Genomic DNA, 9,620 nt, shown 5'->3' on the forward strand with positions numbered 1-9,620 from the left:
CCCCCCCCCCCCTCCCCAACAGACCAGACAATTTTATCTAGAGTCCTAAACTTTTGGTGCACATTTTTTATTTCTCATGGCTATTTAAAATTAAAAGAACCTCATAAACATAAAAACAAACCTTGTAGGCATAAACAAAATTCAGTAAACAAAGTTCAATTCTACTTATTTTATTACCTGAACTTTTATGTTGAGTGACACTAAAGTAGGCTTATTAAATTATGGTTTCACTTACTTGTGTCAACCTCGGTTACAACAATAGGTTTAGAAAACTGTATTCGAAAGCCCCAAGGATAGTCTCCCATCCCATTGTTGATCTTGACCGTCCGTTCTCGAACTGAAAGGGAAAAATAAGTTTTTAGGACGTACTAAGATATGCAACATTTTGCAAAGTTCTGGGAACAAAATGCATACAACTTGAACACTTTCTCAGAAACCTCAACAGAGTTCAGAAACCACATGAGCTAAGAAATATAAAGTTAGTTTTCTTTAGCTTACTTGAAACAGGACGAGTTATGGTTTTGAGACTGAGCAGAATCTCCCCTGGGCTCACATCATCTCCTTGGTAAATCCATGCTGAGGAGTGGAACGTCTCTGTGTAAAAGCCAATGTCGTCATCGTTGTGAACTGCCATGTCTGTGGAATGTGTGTCCTCTGATACTTGAAGAAACACAACACATGTTAACGCATGGAAGAGCACAGTCCACTTCTGACACACAAAACACAATGATGATAAGTAAGAAGGACCCAAATGCAGGCAAGGAGGAGGCAGTTCCATAACCTTGATAAGATTTGTTTTATAGCAAAAACTCATAAACAAAGAAGTTGGCAAAAGGGCAGGATATGCAAGAAGACAATCTTATATAATAGTAGTGGGAATTACAGTTGGGAGGTGGAAGAAATACTTCTCGGACCTTCTCAATCCCACTGACATGTCTTCCATGTAGGAAGCAGAGTCAGGGGACTTCGGGGTTGGTCTGTCCATAACTGTGGCTGAGGTTGCCGAGGTAATTAAAAAGCTCCACAGCAGCAGGACTCCAGGAGTGGATGAGATTCGCCCTGATTTCCTTAAGGCTTTGGATGTTGTGGGGCTGTCTTGGTTGACATGCCTTTGCAACATTACATTGACATTGGGGACAGTGCCACTGGATTGACAGAATGGGCAGACTGCTTCCCTTCTTCAAAAAGGGGGACGAGAGGGTGTCCTCCAATTACAGGGGCATCACTCTCTTTAGCCTCCCTGGTAAGGTCTATTCAGGAGTACTGGAGAAGTGAGTCCAATCATTGGTCGAACCTCTGATCCAGGAGAAACAATGTGGGTTCCATCCTGGCCATGAAACACTGGATCAGCTCTTTACCCTCACTAGGGTCCTCAAGGGGTCATGTTTGCTCATCCAGTCTACATGTGTTTTGCGGACTTGGAAAAGACATTCAATCGTGTTCTTCAGGGTAAACTGTGGGGGGTGCTCCATGAGTATGGGATTGTGGGCCCGTTGTTACAGGCTGTTGACTCCCTATACAAGCAGTGCAAGAGTTTTGTTCGCATTGCAAATCATAAATTTGCATAGTAAGTCGAACCCCAGGGTGGGAGTTGGACTCCACCAGGGCTGCCCGTTATCACTGATTCTGTTCGTAACTTTTATGGACAGAATTTCTCGGTGCAGCCAGGGAATAGAGGGAGTCCAGTTTGGTGGCCTCAGGATTCCATCTCTGCTCTTTGCAAATGATGTGGTCCTAGTGGCATCATCGTGCCATGATCGTCAGCGCTAACTGGAGCGGTTCACACCCGAATGTGAAGCGGCTGGGATGAGAATCAGCACCTCCAAATCTGAGACAACCGGAAAAGGGTGAATTGCTCACTTCAGGTCGAGGGTGAAGTTCTGCCTCAAGTGGAGGAGTTCAAGTATCTTGTTTTTTTCTTTTTCAGGAGTGAGGGAAGAATGGAGCATGAGATTGACAGACGGATTGGTGCAGCATCTGCTGTATTGCGGACTCTGTACCAATCAGTTGTGGTGAAGAGAGAGCTGAGCTGTAAGGCAAAGCTCTCTGTTTACCAGTCGGTCTACGTTCCTACACTCACTTATGGTCATGAGCTTTGGGTAGTGACTGAAAGAATGAGATCGTGGATAGAGGTGGTTGAGATGAGTTTCCTCTGCAAGGTAGCTGGACTCTCCCTTACAGATAAGGTAAAAAGTTCAGAGTAGAACTGCTGCCTCCGCAACATCGAGAGGAGCTAGTTGAGGTGGTTCGGGCATCTGGTAAGGATGCTCCCTGGGCACCTCCCTAAGGAGGTGCTTCGTGCATGTCTGACTGGGAGAAGACCCCGGAGAAGACCCAGGACATCCTGGAGAGACTATGTCTCTCGGTTGGTCTGGGAAAGCCTTGGAATCCTCCCAGAAGAGCTGGAAGAGGTGGCTGTGGAAAGAGATATCTGGGCCTCCCTGCTCCAGCTGCTGCCCCGGTGACCCGATTTCGGAACAAGCAGAAGATGATGGATGGATGGGAATTATAGTTGTATAATTTCATCATGGCTGCGCTCAAAAATATTGTATAATTTAGGCAACTGTGTCACAGTTAGAGCTTTAACGTTAACTTTCAAAATTACCTGATTCTTCCGTGATGTCACTTGTTACTGAACTTCCACCTGCAGAGCTCCAGTCTCTGCTCTCCTTGAAGAGTTTTCGTCTTTTAGCCCAGTGGTCAGTGACGATGCTGTCTCTGTCTTTATGAAGCACATACTTTAGATGCTCCTTTGTCTCAGAGGAAGCTGTCGTTAAAGTAAAGTCACAGGAAAAGAGTTTTATTTTTTAAAAGCTGAACTTTTTTTTTCCAAATAAGTTCAGGTTTTTTTTTATTGAATTTGAAGAACCATTACTACTTACATCTTAACACAAGTTGGTCTACTTTGCCACGCTTAAGGAACAGCTCTTTTGCATTGACCACTTTGTTTGTGTGATATAAAGAATTGTCTGCTGGTTTCTTTGACTTTTCCGTTGCAGTTTCTTCTTCAGCAACCTTAGCATTTTTTGTCTCATCACTCATCAGCTGCAGAGCATGGCTGCTGACTGTCTGTTCAAGTGGTTTAGGTTCAAACTTCTCCTCAACTTCATTTTCCTTTGACAAATTCACATCTACGTGCCGTGAAGTGGGCATGCAGATGACTTCTAAAGCGCTTTGAAAAGATTTTTCTGCACAGCCTTCTTTACTTAGTGACAGTTTTGAATCCTCCTGCAGGAAGTTTGTTCTGAGTGGATCAGCAGACTCTGTCATAACTGGGGACTGACTATGTCCTGGTGAAACTAAAACTGAATCATTTGTTCTTGAACATTTAGCTTCTTCATCTTTCAGTGACATGTAAGGATCAATGTGTGTCATTTGTTCCTCCGAGCCACTGCAAGGAGGAGGAATGACCCTGTTAGCCAAGCCTCTTTGGTGCCCTTCCTCTCCTAAGTGTTCTGGACTGTAAACTATCCCCATGTCAAGTCCCATGTCCACTTCTCTTTGATCATCTTTATGGTCACAATCAATAATGCTCAGTTTTCGGTCAATAACCTGTTGCTTTGTGCTGCTTTGACTTTGGTCATGTTCACAAGTCGGACACAGATCACGTTTATTGTTTGAACTTGTAAAACAAAAAGACGTCAGAAATGGTAGTTCTTCTTTTGGTGGTTTTGGGACCTCCAAGACAGGCTCAAAGCTTGCCCTTCTTTCAAACATAGAAAACCTCTTATCAAATAGATTCCGCTTTATGAGCCTTTCAGATTGGAAAGGAAGCGAGCAGATGAGGAAAGAAGAAAAAGATTTGTGGCACGGCAACAGAAGATCCTCTTCCATCAATGCTGGACCCACCGACGTCCCAGGAAAGGTCTGTCGCCGCTTCTTTAGCAACGAGCACAGTCTGTTCTCAACTGTGGGAATGCTGTTCTTTCTCATCCAAGAGTTTTTCCTTTGACAGTAGATGAAATCATTTGTAAAGCTAGACCTATTGGTAGATGTGGAGGGTCTCCTGAACATGGGTTCACAGTTATCAGATTCTGATGACAGCTCAAAGACTGTCATATCTTTTCTTTCCTCTGCTTGACTAGAAAACAGGGATCCAGATTCTGTGGAGTAGTTTCTAAGAAATGACCTTTGGTGTTCGTCAGCAGGACTACAAGCGGTAATCCTAACAGAAGCCAGGTCTTCTGTCAGGTCTTCTAATGTGTTGTACTTCCTGTCTTCAGGCTGTTGAATTGGTGGAAGGTGACCCAGTTGATCTTTAAAGTCGACGGTCTTTTGTTGAGTATGATTACTGCAGCACTGACAGTAAGTCGGTTTGCCCCACGTGTTTGTTGAGCAGACAGATTTAGAATCGATCTCTGTTTGTTTGCTCATTCTGCCGCATGCAAAGTTGGTAGTGATGGTTTGATTTTTATTGTGACTGGTCCCAGTTTGCGACGGCTGCGCCGACGACTCACGGTCGGGGGTCCATGTTCTTTCACATTTATGCTTAACAACCATTTCAGCGATGTCCTGGTTCTCATTCATGAAAATGCACGTGCTCTCAATGCCATACGCGTTGACTTCTAGAGTTTCTTGAATTTCAAGTTTCATGCGCAGTTCGGTGCAGTTAATGTTAAAGATGTTCGTCACGGGTGTTGATGAGTTGCTTGAACTTTCAGATGACGGTTCACGTGACTGCTGGAAAATGACCTTTGGAGAGGAGTTTTCCATGTCATGAACAGACACTGAAGTTACTATTTTCACTGCTTTCTCTTCAGCCTCTGTAGTTTTGGTGTAAAAGTTTCGTTGTCCTGGAGGAAAATCAACGCTGTACTCTTGTTTGTATTTGTTTTCTTTGCATGCGTGCTCTTTATCTTCAAATTTTGATCGAACAGTTTCCTTTCGAAGAGTGTCGGTTTCACCCTTTTCCACTGTGTCCTCTTTGTAACTGACAGTATTACTTGGGTTCAGCATTGGAATGGTGAAAGGTGAGGGACTTTCTGCAAAAGAAGAGAATTTAATGTTCATTTTATGGTACTATATGCAAATAAAATAAATTTAACCAACATTAGCTATTACTCTACTTCGAAACCTATGGGTAAAATACTGTAATAAATGATAACATGTTGACATAAGCTAGATTTTAATTGTATGGTCATAACTTTCTATACATCCATAGTGGAGCATGATTTCTCCCTGGCTGCAGGGCTCCATTTATCACGTTACACAGCGGGGCCTTTTAGGCAGGTTGGCTTTAGAAGATGTATGTGATGGAAAAACTAAATTTTCAGTATTTATTAAATGTATGAATTTATGCTTTTAATTCGCCAAGGTTCCTATTATTATCAAAACAACAGATCGAGCTCAATGAATGAATTATGGGGTGCTGTTTGTAAAGTTACACAGTCAAAAATTAAAAGCAATATTTTGGTTTGTTTAGCCTTTCATAAAAAAAAAATGGGGGTTTTTTTCAAAGTAATATTTTTACCATGTTATTCATACATTTATAAATGTCATAGTTCCAAACTAAATATTTAATTTACAAGCTAAATATTTAGTTTACAAACTAAATATTTAATTTACAAGCTAAATATTTAGTTTACAAACTAAATATTTAAGTTGAAGTTAAATAGTTAGTATTTATCAGTTATTTATTTATTAGTTACTAAATATTTTGGTATAAATAAATTAAACTAAAGGTATATAAATGAAATCTTCTTCTTCTTCTTTTGGCTTTTCCCTCTTCAGGGGTCACCACATCGAGTCATCCTCCTCCATCTCACTCTGTCCTCTGCATCCTCAGTTCTCACTCCAACTACCTCCATGTCCTCTCTAATGGCATCCATAAATCTCCTCTTTGTCTTTTTCCTGGCAGCTGCATTTCTAACATCCTTCTACCAGTATACCCACTGTCCCTCCTCTGGACATGTCCAGACCATCTCAGTCTGGTCTCTCTAACTTTATCTCCCAGTTGTTCAACCTGTGCTGTACCTCTGATGATCTCATTCCTAATCTTATCCGTCCTTGTCACTCCTAAGGAGAACCTCAACATCTTCATTTCTGCCACTTCCAGTTCTTTCTCCTGTCTTTTTGTCAATGCCACTGTCTCCAGACCATACAACATAGCTGGTCTCACCACTGTCTTGTAAACTTTTTCTTTGACCTTTGCTGACACCTTTTTGTCACAAATCACTCCTGAAACTTTTCTCCATCCACTCCATCCTGCCTGGACTCTCTTCTTCACCTCTTTACCACACTCCCCATTTTCCTGGACAGTGGACTCCAAGTACTTGAAGTCCTGCACCTTTGTGACCTCTGCTCCTTGTAGCCTCACTGTTCCACCTCCTCCCTCTCATTCACACACATGGACTCTGTCTCACTACGGCTGACTTTCATTCCTCTTCTTTCACGTGCATACCTCCACCTCTCCAAGTTCTCTTCCACCTGTTACCTGTTCTCACCGCAGATCACAATATCATCTGCAAACATCATAGTCCATGGGTCCAAAGGTATATAAATGAAATAATAAAATAAATTAAATAAAGGTATAAAATAATTTATACCTAATTGTTTAGTTTATTGACTAAATATTTACGTAGGTATAAATTAAATATTTACACCTAGATATTTAGTTTACTAATTAAATATTTAACTTGCAAGTTAAGTATTTAGTTTAACTAAATATTTAGCTTGTAAATAAAGTTTTTAGTTGGGAACTATAACATTTACATATAAATGTATGAATAAAAAGTTGAAAATATGATTTTGAAAAAATATATATTTTTCTTATTAAAAACCAAATGAACCAAAATATTGATGTTAGTTTTTGACTGTGTAACTTTACAAACAGCACCCCATAATGACTGACTGACAGAATGAATGAATAAAAGCAGGTGGTCTTTTATCACTCAGAGTATGTGTTGAGGAAGACTCAACTACACCGTATGTCGGCTCACTATCTATAACACTAACCTAAATAGCCCTTTTTGTGTTTACTTAGCTTAAATGTGGCAGCCATTTTGAACTGACTCCAAAAATGAATTAGTTGTAGAAATCAAAATATGTTGTAAACCCCATATGAAATCACAGAACTAGATGGGAACAGGATCCCCACAGGCTGCCACCAGTTTTTTTTAAGCTCTCTTTATGTAAAGAAGTGGGACTTTGACTTTACTAAATTTAAAAATGCACTTAAAATATTTGATTTTCAGGTGTTGACTCATTCATCCACAGTTCTTATTGTGCTGCCTTTATGTTCTGATTTGTTTTTGTAATGCATTGATTAAAAGACAGGCCGTGTGACACCACAGAGGAGTAGCGAGGCTTAAAGCCCCACATAAAACGCAGACTCTGATCCTAAAACTACAACATGGCAGCACCCACAATCTTAGCCCTGCTGGATTCATGTCCCAACAATTTCTGTATTAATTTTAAAGCCCTTTTATTTTATGGTTTATGTTCAGCGCCCTGAGATGACTTCTGTAGTGACTTGGTGCTATATAAATAAACTGAATTTATTTTTTGTTGAATGTCTTCATGGTCTCGCCCACAGTTTCCATCTGACTTGCTCCACATGCCCTCTTGCTCTCTCAGGTCAGCAGATCAATTCCTGCTGGTCGTTCCCATCACGGAGGAGGTGGAGAGGTGACCGAGAGTTTTCACTCGCCGCCTCTAAACTGTGGGATGAGCTGCCACTGCACATCAGACAGGCCGACTCACTTCATGTTTTTAAAATTTCTCTTAAAACACTTTATTTCTTTGGCTTTTAACTCAACTTGAAATGCTGGCTTTTATTATTTTCATTGTTTTATTGTTTGTTGTTTTTATGGTTTTAACTTTTTTTTTTTTACCGTTTTTATTGACTTGATTGCTTTTATGTGTTTTTGTCAGTGTACAGCACTTTGTCCAACGGTCTTGTTTTAAAGTGCTTTATAATTAAAGTTGTATAACAATGACAGAAAACAGAGATATTCAGTTCACACACGTGGCTGCAGATCTACATCCAGTGAGTTTCATTAACATCCATTCGTTGGATATTTTACCAACAAAATCTATGTAAGGAAATAATGATGTAATGTGCTGAAGCATAATAATTATTAATTAAAAACTCAACTGCTCTGAAGCAGATATTTGTATTGCCATTCTAACTATTTATTTTTATATGTGTGCTGTCATTTTGCTCCACTGGACCCTCTGTTTAACAGTGGAGTGGATGATCGTGAGTAACAGGAAACAGATCTGACAGAACAGTAGCTGCTTCTGACTCTAACAACATCTGGAAGACGTAACCATTAATATTGTTGTTTAAACTCTGTTGAAATGACAGAAAAATATAATTTTAAATAATAATCATACCTCTGCTGCATTGCCTTGCAAACTGATAAAATATCTGCCAATATGATACTTGCCTGTGTGAGTAATACTGTATCACAAGAAAGAAGTCCAAGGGTTTGACTGGTTGAGGTCCAAACACCAACCAGCAGCAAGCTGGTTTAACATGTGCAGCAAAGCTAAGCACATAATTCAATTGACACACTCCAAGCTGCAGAGATCTCACTCACGTTTGCTGCTGCTGGAGCTCTTCCTCCGGTTGCTGTTCCTTCTCTTCCCCCTCTTGCTCATTCTGAAACGCTCCACTTGTGTCCACTACCAGTCAACATAAAAGTTTTCATTTTCTTTACTTACAAATTAAAATATGCATATTTTTTGGCAAAATAGAGAATAATCACAATACGTGTGACCTCTGATTGTAACTTGTTTTGTGATGTATTTTGGGTTTGAGGTTCTATTTTCTGTGTTCTCCTCATGTAAAACTTGTTTTATCAAAAGATTATAGCCAGTACATTTTTGCGCTCCTAAAACGATTACATGAAACATTTTGTCTGAATGTGCACCAATGTGACAAAACTAAACTGCCACTTGTCTTTCTAACACATTATTACATCACTTATAAATGTATACATAATCTGGAGTTAAAAAAAAAAAAACGGCAAAAATATTTGTGTGCAATGAAGACAAAGTAAATACAGTCAGTCAAATGATATCAAAAAGTACAAACATGACCTTTGTGACACGATGTCTTTTTAAAAGTAGAAGTCAGAGGTTCTTACAAAGTTAAAACATCCCCTGCACATAGTTTAGCCATAAAAAAAGTTTACAACTTACGTATAGATGTCAACTCCTGATGGGTCCTACTGAACAGAAACGTGTCAGAAGATGAAGCTGCTACTTTTCCACGCTCCTCACACCGTCTGCACGTCTCAGACTGCTCTAATTATTGTTACTATTCTTAACTTAAAGCAGCTTACAACATTTAAGCTTATAAGTCGGCAGTGATGCTAGCATAAACCTTGTTTATTTACGCATAGTTTTCCACTATCCTATAGAAATGGAGGCCATGGAAGCAGACAATAATGCAGTCACATGGATGAAATTATGTGTGTGAACAAATATGTGCATGTAAAAGCATCATCACATTTTAGGCGTCCTTCCCGTACAGACTCTCTGCTCATCTGCTAGCACTCCATGAGTGTTAAGTTCTCTGCCCTCATTCATGATCGTGTCGTTACTGAAGTCCATTTCTCATCAGATTGTCCTGGTTCCTCAACATCTGACTCAAACCTTGTTAGTCCAAGCGA

General features: G+C 40.1%; 1 long non-coding RNA gene across 1 annotated transcript; it reads right to left on the minus strand.

The window, feature by feature from the left end:
- Window positions 1-4,758: 4,758 nt before the first annotated feature.
- Window positions 4,759-9,243, minus strand: LOC119424397. The gene is made up of 3 exons (XR_005187504.1): window positions 9,148-9,243; window positions 8,544-8,628; window positions 4,759-4,982 (listed from the first exon to the last, which is right to left on the minus strand). It is a non-coding gene; the product is annotated as an uncharacterized LOC119424397 (long non-coding RNA).
- Window positions 9,244-9,620: the final 377 nt, after the last annotated feature.

The sequence above is a fragment of the Nematolebias whitei genome, chromosome 18 (genome assembly GCF_014905685.2).
Source record: "Nematolebias whitei isolate Nwh7 chromosome 18, NemWhi1, whole genome shotgun sequence".
Lineage (NCBI taxonomy): Eukaryota > Metazoa > Chordata > Actinopteri > Cyprinodontiformes > Rivulidae > Nematolebias > Nematolebias whitei.